The sequence below is a fragment of the Lynx rufus genome, unplaced genomic scaffold (genome assembly GCF_022079265.1).
Source record: "Lynx rufus isolate CCGP_SWC_20201006 ecotype Redwood Valley unplaced genomic scaffold, mLynRuf1.p SCAF_7, whole genome shotgun sequence".
Classification (NCBI taxonomy): domain Eukaryota; kingdom Metazoa; phylum Chordata; class Mammalia; order Carnivora; family Felidae; genus Lynx; species Lynx rufus.
In genome coordinates this window covers 111,864,341-111,880,337 of record NW_025814889.1, presented here as the reverse complement: position 1 = coordinate 111,880,337, position 15,997 = coordinate 111,864,341, and the positions used below count along the sequence as shown (strand labels likewise).

The following is a 15,997-nucleotide window of genomic DNA, read 5'->3' as shown; positions in this document are numbered from 1 at the left end:
CTTTTTAATTAGCTCGCAGCTGCATTGCTGGGATAACATTTCTTGTTGAGGAGGTAGCTTGGTATTCATTATTTGGGCTCTGGTTCAGAGTTCAGTGGTCACTTTAAGCTTTCTTAAAGAATTGCTTGTCTTTGTTTTCAGGGAAAGACCGTATGTCTTTGCTTAATCATTACCCAGAAACATCTACCAGTGTTCTTGCCATGACTGTACAGCCATTGATTTGGCCTTAACTTAACAAATGGTGGCAATCTTCTAGACATAGAGGGATTCTGTATAATCCAAAAAATCATCTGAGTTATTTGTTTAACTGGTATATAAGTCAAACAAGTAAAACTTAAATCACAACTTCTTTACCACTTCAAACTTCTTTACATTTCTAAAAGCTCCTTTTTAATGATGAATATGGATTATAAAATTTACAAATTCCTTTTGAAGCTATATTAATTTTAACTATATTTTCTACATTTTCCATAAATTGTCTTATTTTTGTATACACTAGAGAATATGGAGACTTAATAGAAGGCGTAGCAGATCATATGAGAAAATGAAGAATATTAAACACCTATTCATTGAGTGAATTCTATGAAAATCCGCATTATCTAAGTTCATCCTCATAGCAACACTAAAAGATTGTCCCCATTTTACCTAGGGGAAAACTAAAGAATCAGAGAACAGTTAAAGAACTTGCCCAAGATCACAAAGCTGGTAAAATTCAGAAACAGGATTTGAATCCAGGCCTGCGTTACATCCAAGCTTGGGCATTTTCTAAATATTACATTACCTCCTCCTCAAATCCAAGTTTAAGATTCATCTTTCCTATAATAATCTTTCCAATGAATTTTAATTCCCTTGGCATGAATTTATGCAGTGTGTACTATACCGTCACATGTTTATATATTTCCTTTGGAATTAGTTTTCTTGCTATTTCATGACTTGTCAAGGCTACTAAATGTCTATATTCCCTAAGTCCAGACACTATATTCTCTACTTCCTTTTATGCCCCCACAGCAAGAACTACTCTGGGCAGATGATACACATTTTTACACTGGTTATGTCAGGAGTGATTACACAGATCTTTCGCTTTTTATACCATACTTGTCCATATCGTTTGAATTAGAAAGAAACACACACACATACATACAGGTAGATAATTATCTATAACTAGTATTAGAAAAATCCAATGGTAGGGCACCTGGGTGTCTCAGTCATCAAGCATCTAACTTCTGCTCAGATCATTATCTCACGAGTTCGTGAGTTCATGTCCCACATCAGGTGAATCCGTGCCCTGCTTCAGGTGAGCTCCCTTCTCTCTCACGCACGCTGTCTCTCTCTCTCCATCTTTCTCTCTCTCTGCTATTCGTGGGATTCTCTCTCTTTGCCCCTTGCTCACTTGTGCCCTCTCTCTCTAAAAAAAAAAAAAAAAAAAAAAAAAAAACAGAAAGGAAAGAAAAGAAAAGAAAAATCTAACGGTAAATGTCCAATGTGGAAGATATTAGGCAAAAAAAATATATAGAATATGACACTGTATCTGGTTTTCTGTCTGAATTCTTGCAGATTAGAAAGAGTTAAATAGGAGAGGTAGCTTAATTATGTTTGTTTATAATAGTAGTGGATAAAGTTCCAAAAATCTGGGAAAAGATGACTAAGGCACAGAAACAGGAAGAATATGAAGGTATTAAGTATCTAGCATTTTATTATTTAAGACGAAGAGGAATTATAAAGGACAGTGACAATACGTATCACTAAAAGGGATAGCAAAAGAACAAAATGTATGGAAAACAGGCATTAACATGACGATAGGAAACAAAGACATACCATGTTTAAGAAAGGCGAGGAAGTAAAAATGTTAACAATCTTTAGTCAGACTAGAACTACCCCCAAAAATATTATCATGAATATAAGTAATATATGCATGCTATTTGATCGATATAATGGTAGCTCAAAGAGAATTTGACATTACTAAATCAAAATGATTAAATCTTCATCCTTTTTTGGCAGATTATTTAGCGTAGACATGTGCTTGTAGTCCTATAAACAAGGTACTGTTACTTGGGAAAAACAACTTTGCTCTGATAAACTCTTTGTTCAATGGTCAAGTGAATTGATACAGCTTACACTGAAACAAGGCATTTGAGAAATGTAAAAGAAAAATAAGTGAATAAGAAACAAAATGATAGGAGACAAACACAGTGAACTCTAAATGCTGGGATTGTGTGTGATAGAAGCCGAGTGATAAAGGGGTTAGCATTTGGAACCGGGAAAGCCAAAAATGCAGAGGAGTTGAGAATCTTGACAAGGAAGGAATCAGCCATCAGGACTTTTTTCTTTTCTCTCAGAAACAGGCATAGTTCAAGTTTAAGATGAGCCAGTGAGGTCAGAAACTAGCAACAAGCAAGCAGAAGTGAGTATAAATAGATGTGAGAAGTAAGTCTAACCTTCGGGTCAGAAATTGGATAGGCAGCAGATTAAGAGGGCACAGTTACTAGAGATCAGGGCAAAGAGTGAGACCCTAGAGAACCTAAGTTCCAAAAGAGAAAGGCAAAGCAAATAATCTGCACACGGCTGGTAGTCCAGAACCGCACAACTCACAATAACCAAGCAAGCAGAGTAGGAAGAACGGTTTGATTCTGTGACAAGTTGTCTCCAGAAGTTTCTCCATCATGACCATGAGATTTCATAGAGACTGACGTATTTCTAGGTCTCAATAGTAGAAATAGGAAGCCGCATCTGACCAGAAGTAGCTTATTGCCAGGTTTTCATGGTGATAATGATTTAGCAGATTTAGGCACAAAATTTCCAACTTGGTACTCCCTCCCTGTCTCTACCCCAAGGGAACTCCTCACCTGTCACCTCAGCCCTATATACTGAAGACTACCTAAGCTGTTTTTCATGTAACTGTGATTTACAATTGCTTTACCTCTTTCACCTCCCTCACTTGATTATTTCCATTCTAATGACATTTGCCCACCTACTAAATTATGGCCTCAACTCCTCTCAATGAGGTATTTTTCTTGGAACTAATTTCAACCGTGATCTAATGAATCCCTCATACCTATTCTTTAATAAGATCTAAAGTAGATGTTAAAAACTTTTGGGGGCCTTTCAACTATAAAAACTTAGTCCCCATGACCATTACAGACTTGAATCTCTTTCTGACTCAATGCATTTTTACTCCCCTCTTGCCTCCCTTCTCCAAGCATCAGTTCTTTTGGTGTTGAGGTCAAGGAGGATGGAGAAGGAAAGGGCAAAATCTATTTTCTTGGCTAGACTCCACTGTAAGTCTCTTTGGCAGTTGATGCCTTTGGCATGGCAGGTATGCAAATACTGATTCTCTTATAGGTACATGTGGGAGTTCTGGGAAAACCCCAGCAAAGCCAATAGTAGGAACTGGTACTAGCATACCACTGGCTAGAAGGAAAGATTTTGGCTTCATACAGGATTCAATTCCAGTTTCCGGCCTCACTCAAGTGTAGCCACATCTCCTATCTTAAAACTCCACACTAACATTTATGACTTATTTCCAGGTTGAGTAATCCCCATGGGCTGGTATCTGCTTATTGCATACTGGCTGTTCTACCTTTTAGTTCTCTGTTCCCAGCACTACAGATTTCTTCTTTTTTTTTTTTTTTTTTTTGTACTTTTTGGTATTCCTTTATTTTTCTTTACTCTTTTTTTGTACTGCATATTAACATTGTTAGCTATATTTCCCCCAGCATTTGTTGGCTATATCCACTCCCCACCACACACACACACACACACACACACACACAAATGCACATACACACAAATGCACACACACATATTTGAGAAGTGGAGTTGTATAACACAGGAAATCTGATCCAGTAGATCTGAGGAAGGACTCTGATATGTGAATTCTGAAAAATGCTCACCAGATGAGTTTATGTTGTGAATTGTATCGTCTCCTCATTCACTCACTGAATACCTATCCCGTAATGTGATTGGAATTGGAAAGGGCATTTAGGGAGGTAATTAAGGCTAAAGGCTAAAGGTATTATGGGTAGGGCCCAAATCCCATAGGGCTAGAATCACTATTAGGAAAGGATTAAAACACCAAAGATCTTTTTCTCCACATATACACAAAGAGGAAAGGCTATGTAAAAAACATAGCAAGAAGGTGGCTCTCTCCAAGTCAGGAAGAGAGGCCTCACCAGAAACCAATCCTTAGAGCACCTTGATCTTGGACTTTTAGCCTTTAGAACTGTGAGAAAATAAAATTTTGTTATTTAAGCCACCCAGTCTGTGTTATTTGTTATGGTAGCACTGGTAGGCTGATCCAGTGTGGTTTTCAGTGCCCATGACTATCCTACTGAGAAGCTCTGTGCCAGACTCCTTCACAACGGTAACTGCAATGGGAAACTCCAACTCTGAGTCACCAGCAAATATCATGAAAACCTATATTGGTCTAAATTTGCTTGGGCCTTGGAAAGCATTTTCTTTATTTTTTAGTTTCTTTAATCTGTTGCATCCAGTCTTTAGCCTTACTCAATTTTGGCTGATCATCATAAACACCTGTTATATAAGGAATATTAAGATGCCACGTATATGCCTATGTCATCCTTACTCTAAGCTTCAAATTTTATCTTTCCTTCACACTTCTTTTGTGTGTCTTCTTCTACATCAGAGAAAGAGAGGTTCTTTTTATTTTCAAGGTGAATCCTCTTTATTTGCTTTAGATCCTGCCTACTCCCCAGCATTTTTCTCTGACTCCCCAGCATTTTTCTCTGACTTCCCTTGCCCTCCTTCTTCTCTGCCATGAAAAATACATAGTCAAGAAATTGACTTTCAGTGACTTGTTTTTTGATGACTGGTAAATTGGCTTCTTTCCAATATTTCTATTGGTAAGAAAGAAAAATTGACATGGAAAGAAGTTCCCTTGGGTCATCAGAAAAAAAGAGCAAGGCAATGGGTATAAATTTAGAATTCCTCTTTGGAGAGGTGATAGTTCACTTGTTCATTCATTCATGTCAATCTATTTTTGTTTTAAGCACTTATTAAGTGCCAGAACTGTCACCTTGATGCTAATGCCTTCTAAATAGACGTCTTTGTTTTCCTACCTTAGTCAGCGGAGAGGACATTTGTCAGGATCAACAATTGGTTAATGTTAAATGAATGAGTGACATTATTCTTGTCCTCAAGGTGCTGAATCATGAAAGTAGGTGAACTTTATAGACGTTAACACACAGAAAAATGCTCAGGTATAGGAATTTAGTATTGGAACTAGCCAGGGAAAGAGAAAGAAGAACCAATGAAAGAGCACGAAAGACACACGAAAGAACATTATAACAATGGAGGGAAAGAGATAGTAAGGTGCTTCAAAAATCACCTAAAGGAACTGTCCAAAATGTGTATTCACTGGCTTCACTCTGAACAAATTCAATCAAAGCTCCGTGAGTATGGCCCCAGGAATCTGCATTGGTAAGTGCACACAGGTGACTCAGCTGCACCTTCTAATGGCATAAAAAACAAGAGATTCAAAGAAAAGGTGTGCAACAATAAAAATTATAGAAATATAAGCACTAAAAAATCCGAAAAATATGAGATTCTCCAAATGTGGAAAAAAAAATTCAGCTGATTTTCCTTGTCTTAGCATAAAGAGATCGTGAAGTAAGCATTCACCAGAGATGGTGGAGCAGAAAGCTATGAGCCTGGATACTTGATGGCTGTGTTCAGCAGCTGAATCAATCATACCATCACCTATCTTTGGACTTGTCAAGTGAGAATAATAAACCCCTATTCGCTAAAATGAAGTAAGTAAAAATACACGTTTTAATTTGTAGTACATTTATTTGGTAGTAAGGGATAAAGAATGGTGCTGATGAATAATAGTAACATTTATTGAGCATTGACTACACCTAAACATTGTTAAGAGCTTTCTATAAATATCTGACCAAACCCTCACAACAACTCTATGATACACCATAACTCAGCACTGTTTATGGAAAAATAAATGAGTTCCTTGTATGGAGGCAAAGAATATCAAAGGTAGTAAACATATGTTTCATGGCTAATGAAAAGATAGGAAAATGGATGTGGTGAACTTGTTAATACCCTGGTACTTTTCCAAGCATTTCTCCTGCCCATCTTCTTTTGCATTAATTTAAATCCTATATATCTTTTGTGGCACCAGTCAAATCTAAATCCTCTTTTAGGAAAACTTCCTCAATAACATTTGAGTATGAGCTTTTCCTCTTTTGATTTTCTGGAATTTAAATTTAGGACCATACTCCATGACCTAGATTATATAATATTTGGGTTAGAAAAAAATGCCTTATACCTAGAAGAGTACAGGGTGTTAAATAATTCCTGTCAAAAGATGACAACTAACCGTTTTGCATTTTTCACCTATAAAAATTTTCCATTATGTGACTTGAAAATTCCTGTTTTAGACTTACGCAAAACCATACTTCATTGAATTCAGCAAATGTAATTAATGTGTTACTAATAGACAACAGTTCCCTGTGATTTTCAGTTAAGTAATGTTTCTCTTGACATCTCTCTCCGGTGATCCAGGTTAATGGAATTTGAGAATACATACAACTATTTTTTATGAAGCATTGAATATTTCTCCTCTCATGCTTCTCTCCACGTGTCAATTCTCTTTAGCACTCTGTAAAAATCAGAACTTGTATATTCGCATATCTAATTTGGGAAATGATATGGTTTTAAATATATGCTGCTGTTGATATGTCTTATTTTGTCCTATTGCTAGATGCATGTGACAGAATCCTTGGGGGTAAAGATCTTAATGTTTCCCTTTATACTTAATTACATCGAAGATTTTAGAAAACTGTCTATGAGTTATACATGATTAGTTCATGTTGAATTGATCAACTTATTAGAAAATAATCAATAGTTTTGATTTGCCTCACCAAATGTCATGTACTTTAATAGTTTGCAGAGTATTGTTATTTTGAACACATGGCCTATCTTCAAATAATGTTAATACCCCAAATAGTAACTTGCCATAGGATTTAAATACCTTTATAAATTTTGCGTTGTAACTAAAAAAAGATAGTCATATATTCAAACTGCATTAAAAGAACTTTGTAAAATAGGTATTTCAACAAAAAAACCCACATTATTTTATTATTCTTAATATGCACTGATAGATCTCTAGGTCAGTTAAATCCATGGGATACATGAGGTCTTAAATGGGAGAATATGGTTTTATCTTACACAGTGGCATCTTTGAATTCAAGGAGTTCCATTTTTAGGAAGTGCTAATTAAGCAATGAAATATTTTCTTGATTTTTACATTGAGAATTGTCATTAAGGTGGCTTCAGTAATAAACCTGTTAGAGAAAAAAATGAATTTCCTTATGTAATGTGTACAGTTATTTCTATATTGCTTTCAGCCTGTATTTGCTATTTGAAGAATCAAAATATAAAAACCAAACTACACAGTACAATCATCTTGACTATGACAGTGAAAGTATATCACTGTGTGTGACTCATATTTCATTAAAATGCATACAAATATGTTCTAGGATATATATGTATATAATCTCCATAAATGAAAACTCTATTGAAATCATGTCTTAAAATGAAGATGCTGAGTAATTTTTCATGACCACAATAACTTAAGAGTATACATTTTATTATTTGGAATTGTAACAAACACAAAGTGCACAGATTCTAATTTAATCTATTATCCATTTTTGCTAGTGTAGTGTAGCAATGATTCCTATATTACTTTAATGTTAAATTCTTGATTAAAGTAGAATACATAATTCAATTTTCTATTGCGACTTACTTGGAGGAAAAGTTGGACCAAAGCCAATGATTCTTAAATTTCTCTAAGTCGTTTTGAAAAGATAATCTGTTCTTCTGTAAAGCAGTCTTGAAATAGTGTCAGGAAGGGCTATTGTACCACACCAACCAATTCCTTAACAGTGATTAAAGAGAGGAAGAGAGGGGTAAGAGGAAGAGAGGAAAAACTATCGTTTTGCCCAAGTGCTAATTTTTCACGTCAAGGGCACACAGCTCAAAAGGTAATGTCTAACCTGGTAAGATACATAAATTGATAAAAAAAAAATATTAGCAGGGTCAACTGGACGTTTTTTGCTTTTTAAACTTTTTACGTATTTTGTTTCTAAGCCTTTAAAATATTTTAAAAGAAATGCTACCAGAGAGTGAACATACATAATAAAGTCTTGCATCGCTTGTATGCTTTTAAGAAGACGTTACAAATATTCATTTTTCCAGTCCTGGAGTTAAGAGAAGGGAGGAGACTCCGCAGAACTTATCTTTTTGTTCTGATTAAGTGGTATTGAAAACAACACTGCTAAGGTCTCTGGACGAGCGGCGACGGTTAGTTCAAATAGAAGCAATTGGAGGAAGATGGAACACGGTGTCTTAGGTAAGACAAATCTTTACATACAAGTGTGCATGTGTTGGAGGAAGGAAAAACAGTTTTATTTTTAAAGTAGATGTCTCTACGAGTGGTTTCTTTTTTTTATTAACTTGCAAAATCTCTTGAAATTTGGATCAAAGCAGGTTACTTCTTAGCCTCTAAATCCCGCAGGTCACCCGATGTTTGTTTGTGTGGGTTTTTTTTCCATTTTTTTTTTTTCACCCACACGAAAGAAGGGTGTTGGGTCGAGATGCTACAAAGTGAACTAAAAGAGCCAATGGCTGGGTATAGGTAGGAAAAGCAAACCCAAAACGAAAACATGGGGATTTTAAGCGCGGATCCCGAGACATGCCTGGGTTAACCCTTTGGGCGCTGCAGCGGGGATCCCCGGTGTCTGGGGCCCGACCGACTGAAACGGAGACGAGGCGCCCCGCCCCCGTCGCGGGAGTGGGCTCTCCTCAAGGAGCGAGCGAGCTGAGAGGCACTTTTGGCGTCCGGCGCGTGCGTCACGGCCCGGGACGGGCAGCGAGTCCGGTACGAAGTGGAGCAGAGACGCGGCGAGGAGCCGCTCAAATGTCCGCTGGCGCGGGGTCAGCCTTAACCTGTCCTCGCCAGGAGCGCTCGCCCTCGCCCACCCGCCGGCCCAGCTCCCGGCTTCTAGAGGGGCGCAGGCCTGAGGGTGGTTCGGGCGGGGCCCGGGGCCCCAGGTGAAGACTGCCCGCGCCCGCCTGCGGCAGTCCTCGCCGTCCTGCCTCCACACTCGCGGCAGCCTACCGGCCCCGCGCCCAAACGGCAGCTGTGAGTGACTGACGAAGTCACCGCCCCTTGCGCTCCAGCCACCCCCTCCTCCCCCGCTGCCCCTCCCCCGCCTCGATACGTCATGGAAACACGGACGTCAGAGCTTCTCAGCCAATCGCAGGCAGCAGCAAGAGGAAAGGCGAGAGCGGGAGGGGGCGGGGGCAGCGGCCGACCGAGGTTCTCGGGGAAGGAAGAGAGGGAGGGGCGTGTGGAGGCGCTTGTCCCCCGCCCCTCACTCCGGACACCCTTTCCCGACCGCGCGGCAAGTTCTAATCGTCGGGCGCGCGCTCGCCTGTCGGGGACGCGCTCGCTGGGTCCTCCCCTTAAACGCCCTCTCCACGCCGCTCGGCTCCTAGTCCCCGTTCGAGCCGCGCTACTTCGGCGCGCGCGCGCTTGCCCGCCCCCAGGCTCCCCGCGGGCTGCGTCACGTGACCGCGCCCAGCCGAGGCGGCAGCAGCGGCGGCGTGAGCTTCGGCGGCGGCGGCGGCGGCGGCAGTGGCAGCGGGAGCAGCTGCGCCGCCAGCGTGGAGCGGGAGGCGTGTGGGTGTGGAAAGAAGGGAGCGCCAGACCGGAACGGGTGAGCGTTCACCTCCCCCTGCCTACCCCGGCAATCTTGCGGGCCACCCGGTGCAAACGGGGCCCCTGCCCGAAGCTTTGCGCATCCCCCTCGTGCTTGGCCGTCCGCTCTCCGGTGGCCACGACCCCGCCTGGAGCGGACTGGGCTGCGGTGCTCACGAAGGGGGCTGCACCCCGCCCGCCCCTACTGTTGCGGACGGCGGCGTGAGGCTGGCGGAGCTGCCCGTGCTGAGCGCGGCGCGCCCTGTGTGCGGCTCTGCGGAGCCGAGGAGGCGGGTCCTGCGGGGACGCGGGCGGCCACTCGGCGGCTGCCGGGCTCTGGGCGGGGGCCGGGCTGGGCGCCGCCTCCTCCTCCGCCGCCGCCTCCTCGCAGTGCAGCGTGAGTAGGGAGCCCCGGCTGGTGGACGCCGAGCCTCTGGGCTCCGCGGCCGCCTCATCCTCGAGGTGCAGCCGCACCTCCGCGTGGCGCCCCGAGCCCTGCGAGTCGGGTACGGACGAGCGGAGGACCGAGCCTCACTCTCCGTGCTTCCCGCTGCCCCTCACCGCTCTCACCCCCACCCCCCGACCCTCCTGCAGCCTCCCCTTCCTTCCCCCCCTCGGAAAATGGTTCCTGTTGCCGGGCGAGGTGAGTGGCGGCTGCCGCCCGCCCGCGGCGGTGGCGGCGGGTCAGGTCACCTGCGGGGGAGGCCGGGCGGAACGTCGAGGTCGGGGCGTCGCGGCTGGGGTCTTGACAGCTGGGTGTTCAGTGGACTGCGGCGCAATCGGGACAAGTTGGCGGGGGCGTTCGGGACGCCCCTCGCAGGTTGTCTCCTGCCGCGCTCGCCCCGGGAGATCATAAAGGTGAGCGGGTTCCTCGGCGTGCGCCTCAGCGCCGGGACCGGCCGGGAGTCCCCGCCCAGAGCTCGAGGGACGGGGCTCGGTGGGGCTTCGTGTCTACACCCGCAGCTCTTTGGCTTTTCTCAGCCGCCTCGGCCGCGCCATAGCCCATCTTGCTGCCGGCCGCCCCCGCCCCGGCGTGTGGTGACCTTGAGGGCAGCGGTGCCCTGCACTCTTTCCCCAAGCACCAGGAGGGTCACCCTCTAATCCCCAGCTTCGGCCCCACTGGCGCTCCGCGAGCTGAGAGCGGGGTCCCCTACTCGTCCCCCGGCCGGGGCTGGTTGATTGATGCGTTGTCACACCGGACGGTGATTCCGCGGGGAGCTAAGGAGCAGCCTCGCTTTTCTCCCGGCGTCTTCTGGCCCCCCCAGGATGTTGACGGTTGCTTCCGATTCGGTTTTTTGGACTTAGTTTAAAAGGAAAAACAAACACCAACCCACAAGCCCTGCGTCCTCCACTCCCCCTTTGGAAAGGGTCAGTAAGAAAGAACCGCATTCCAGTTGCGGGGGTGGGGTGTGCTCCCTTTATCCCATCCTGCAGGAGAATCTTTGGCTAAGCTAGTTAGCGACCCCTGGTTCTGCGCCGCGGTCACTGGCCAGGTTGGTGTCCGTGCGGATTTCATTCACCAGTTTTCTGCGGGACTCGCAGCGCTGGGAGAGCTCGCATCCTGTGCGGTGCAACGGTGCTTGGTGCCAAGCTGGGGGTGGGAGGGCCGTGCTAAGGGAAGTCAAAGAGGGTCTCTAAATCTGGGGAGGGCTGGACCCTATACCACACGCAAATTTTTACCTTTCCCTGGGGTTAGAGCACAGCAGTCACCTTTGGCTGTTGTGCATGCTACTTTTCTGGGTTTATTAATAATCTAATGGCTCCTGTTAGTATCGATTGCTGTTCACGATGAATTAGTTATATGGATTTTTTTCCCCATATGTGTGTAAGTATATGCATATATCTGGATTGTCTTTCAACATGGAAGCCTTTGTTGTGTTTAACCTCCCCCACCTGAGGACAGTCTTATTTTAAAATAAAGCTCTTGCTCAACGTGGGTGTATTTTATAATAAGAAGTACTTTTAAGGATCTGCTTTGTATGAGGCTGTCCTCAAGCAGAGGGTGTGTAACCCTTTGGATGGTGGCCCACGTGAGTCAATAAAGGGCCTTCACCGCTTGCCCTGCCGCTAGCCTTCCTCCGACTCCCTGTCCTTGCGTGTGGCGGAGGCGGATTGGGGGTATTAGAGGGATTGGAGGAGAATCTGCTTTTTACTGGTGCGTTTCATTTGGGTCCCCCGCCCCCACCTTTTTCTTTTCCACCCTGGTGAGTTCAAATTTGAAGTAGATAGAAACGTTTTTCTTAAAGGGAATCTTTGAAAACTAGTACATGAAATGGGCTCACTTAGCTATGATTTCAGGGGGACGTTTTAGTTTCTACCTTGCTTTGGACGAGACAGTTAAATTGCTGTAATTAAGGGTGGATCTCTGTCCTGATTTTGGTTTGGGTGTAACTGCAAAGATCTTTGAAAAGTAACTGTTATTTCCTACCATATAGTCTGCAAAAGTGAGTCACAATGGGTGAGTTGAGGACAGAGCGCCACCTTTAATTTAAAATTTCGTGCTTTTTTTTTTTTATTAAAATGGTGAAAATTCAGAGTACGCCTTCTTGGTTTTTGTTGCGGCTATCATTATGACATCTCCATTTAGATGTTAAGGTGAAATTGTCTTTAATTTTTTGTGTGTTAATGGGGGTTCCTGCCATTCTATGGGAAATACTGCTTTTTAATTGACGCTTGTGACTTAATATAGGATTCTGAGATATGAGGTGAGAAACTAGTTTTGATTTGTGCTTGTGATAATAGGAGCAATGATAGTCTGGACCTACTTAGGAAAAGAAATAAGGAAATAGCTGCATTGTAAATAGATCTTTAAAATGAGCTATTGCCACCAAATAAAGGTACCTACCGTTATGATAGTGGTTTTGCAAGTGTTTTGGTTTTTTTTTTAATACGGCGTATATTCTATTAACAGATTTTACATAAAAGATGCAAAAAATCTGTAAATTTATTAACCTTGAGTAAAGTTAGTAATTCTTCTTTGTTTTTCATCTTGCAACAGCTTGCCTTTTATGGTTTTACTGCAAGTTTTACAGTTACTTGTTTTTAAATGATATAAATGAGGACTTCCAGCAGGAGTTCTTACATTCAAAGTTATTAAAGACCATGTTGGGAAAAGTGGTTTCTATATATGGCTCCTTTCAAATGCATCTCATACAAAAATAAATGGAGTTTTTAATGCTCAGAAAATAAATGATGTAGTGACAGTTGAATTGGTGAGATTCCCTTCCCTGCCCACTTGCTCCCCCCTGTCCCTCCCCCCCCCCCCCCGCCAGATCAAAAATTGAAGGTACACTGTCTCTTTAGGCACAGGATACTTTTTGATAATTATTACTACAGATGTAATATGAAGAAATAAAGATTTAGCTCATGTAATGAATGACTGAGTGTGTGGATATTACCAAATGGTTTTCATCATCAACCACAAGATATTATTGCCCTTCTATCTGTATTTAAGGTTTAATTTGAACACTTGCAGTTTCTTCATAGACTACTGTAAACCATAAGCTGTTCAGCTACAGATGTTTCATTAAGTTAAAATTGAACACAAAATTTGAGATGAAGAGTGGCTTATGCTTTTTCAGTCTGTAGAACATGGCCTCATGTTAAGGACATTAGTTGAGCAATTAGGTTGATATATGTAATTATACATTGTTATGCATAATTTGATAGAATCTTCAATTTGGGGGTTAAATTTACCAAATTCCTTTGTCTGACAGACATGTTAACTTAATTTTGGATGAAACAGTCTCTTACCTTGTGAACTGGGTTGTATAGGTCAACAGGTTTTAAGACGAATGGTGAGTTACAATTGTCACTCTTTTATGTACTAACAACAACAAAAAGAGTATTTGCCCCTTTCTTTCTTACTTTTTTGCATTTACATGCAGCTGAAATTGGTTTGTTTTCATTTTTTAATTCCTGAATTTTGTAACAAATGAGCAAAAACATAAAGGAGTAAAGATCAGGGAGCAAAAACCTAAGAATTAAATTTTTGCAGCTTGGGTAAGATTTTACTTGCCCAGTTGGAGGGGAATGTTATTATCTAGTCGGTGTCATGATATATAAAAGGGTAATGTGAGTAGCTTGTTTTGGAATATATAGAATCTGTGGTAATGTCAAAAGCAAATGATACAGAGTAGTTATGGGAAAAATATTTGGAAAGAGAACTTTTAAAAAGATTTCTTTTTTAGCTTTTACAAGTGTTTTACATAAACACGCATGTACGTTGTTGCTTTGTTAAAAAAAGTTTTATTATGGAAATTGCCAGTCATGAGAAAGTACAGAGAATGATATACTCAGTGACCAATACTGACAATTATCGATTGGTGGCCCATCTAATTTCATTTCTATCTTTACACATGAAATAGATCTGTTATAAATGGGGACACAGGTAACTGAAGTGAATTTATGTGAATTTTACTGGTAATTTACAGAATACACAATGTCCAATATCTAATTGAACCTGAAAGGTAATTTTTATGTTCTTCACTGTTTTACAGCAAGCTCCTAAAGATAGTATCTCTCAGATTTTGCTCTCAGTAATAATGCTTTTGGTCTGTAAAGTGCTTTACAGTATTTCAGAATATAACATGTACTACCTCATTTGAGTCCACAATAAATAATCCTGTGAGATGAGTAAAATCGGTAGTCCCTCCCCCCCACCCCAGTTAGGTAAACTGATTTGTCTAGGCCCCACAGTCACATAGCTAACAGCTAGATTAGCCAGAACTGGACTCTAGGTGGCTTCTTGGTTTTGCTCCATTGCTCTTTCCATTATACATGATTTTATGTAAGTTTGTGAAAGTTATGTAAGTTTATGAAAAATCAGTTTCTGATCAGAATAAATTTAATAGTGTAATATAAATAGATTTGTTTGGGTTTAACATTATACATATACTCTATTGCTTATATTTGGTATAATGTAAACAGTTCATACTCTGATTTACTTAACAGCTCAGTAAAATGTATTTGAACATATTTGAAATACTATATTTTTAATATTGTGGATTGGATCCTTCTTAAGTAAGGAATTTTGTTTTCAAAGACCTGTTGGTCTTTGAAATAATTAAGGGTGTCTTGTATCTTGTGTTAAAATGGCCTGTGCTACAAGTTTCTTTTAATTTCTGCTGTAATTTTTTAATGCACTTGTTTTTCTGCCAAACATATATATTACCTGAGTCTTTTTGAAATATTAATTTGTAATGTCATTTAGTTTTACAAAGGTCCCAAACAAGGAGATTTTAGTTCCTCAAATACAAAAGCTTTTTATAAATCTCACAAGGCAAGTAAGTAGTGGTTCTCCAGCATTAGTGTGCATGAAGATTACCTGGGGGAGTTATTCAAAGTGCAGATTCCCTGGCGTTGCCCCTGCAGTTCTGATTCAGCACATTTGGGGTGGGGCCCAGTAGTCTGTATTTTGAGAAACATGTTAAATTTATAACTAGGTTAAAATTATATGATGCAGTAGGAATGCCTTTATAAATTAGAAGGGCATCATTGATTTGTTTGACTTGGAACATAGCAGAGTTAGTGCTTTCAAACAATTTTGACTCTTGTAGCCAAGTTTGATTTGTGGACTTGGTGGGTTTTGTAACAGTTGTAAACCTGGTAAATTGAAAATATTCTTGTTATCTTTGTTCACTGTCTTCTTTCAGAAGATCCATCTGTGATTATTTATTAAGTTACCTATTATTAAATGTAAACTCCTAGACAAAGGACATTCTTTTTGTTTTCATGCCCCAGTGTCTGCCATTTCCAAATGACTTGAACATGGGGACTTATTTTTGTGAAAATAATGCATATTATGTCAGGACAGTACTGTATATTTATGCTTAGTCTAGCTCTTATTTTTTGGTAGAAAGAAAAATTTTGTATGTTCCTTAAAAGGACGTACATTGGTGGATAAGTAGTGGTCCTTAGAATTTCAGTTAACAAGCAGCTGTTACTTCAAAAGCAGCAGGTTAGTGCCTAATGATTTTTCAAGAATATGAATAAGACTAATTGATAATTTACTATTCTGTGCATTAAAGCAAGTTACTGCTCTTTTTACTTAAATGTTAAATAACAATTTGTACAGCAGTTTGTTTAGCCCTCTACTATAAGGTCCAGTCGATGTAAACTGATTTGACTTTTTAAACTATTTTATCTAATATTATATACCACATATGGATTACTTTCTATTTAAAACCAGTCTTAAAATACAGTTGTTTTTGCTTTGTTATAACAGGATGGTAAATAGCTTATATATCTGTATTTAAAATACGTTTT

The 15,997-nt window shown here is 41.2% G+C and overlaps 1 protein-coding gene across 4 annotated transcripts in view; it reads left to right on the top strand.

The window, feature by feature from the left end:
- The first annotated feature begins 9,637 nt into the window (after positions 1–9,637).
- ATP2B1 (ATPase plasma membrane Ca2+ transporting 1) overlaps positions 9,638–15,997 on the top strand; it is a 130,258-nt gene continuing 123,898 nt past the window's right edge. For 2 of the 4 annotated variants that reach the window (XM_047066559.1, XM_047066562.1), the window contains exon 1: positions 10,182–10,373. The gene's annotated coding sequence lies outside the window, so the exon portion shown is untranslated. Of the gene's footprint in view, positions 9,750–10,180; positions 10,374–15,997 lie in introns of those variants that run through there. The other 2 variants (XM_047066560.1, XM_047066561.1) reach the window with 2 other exon arrangements.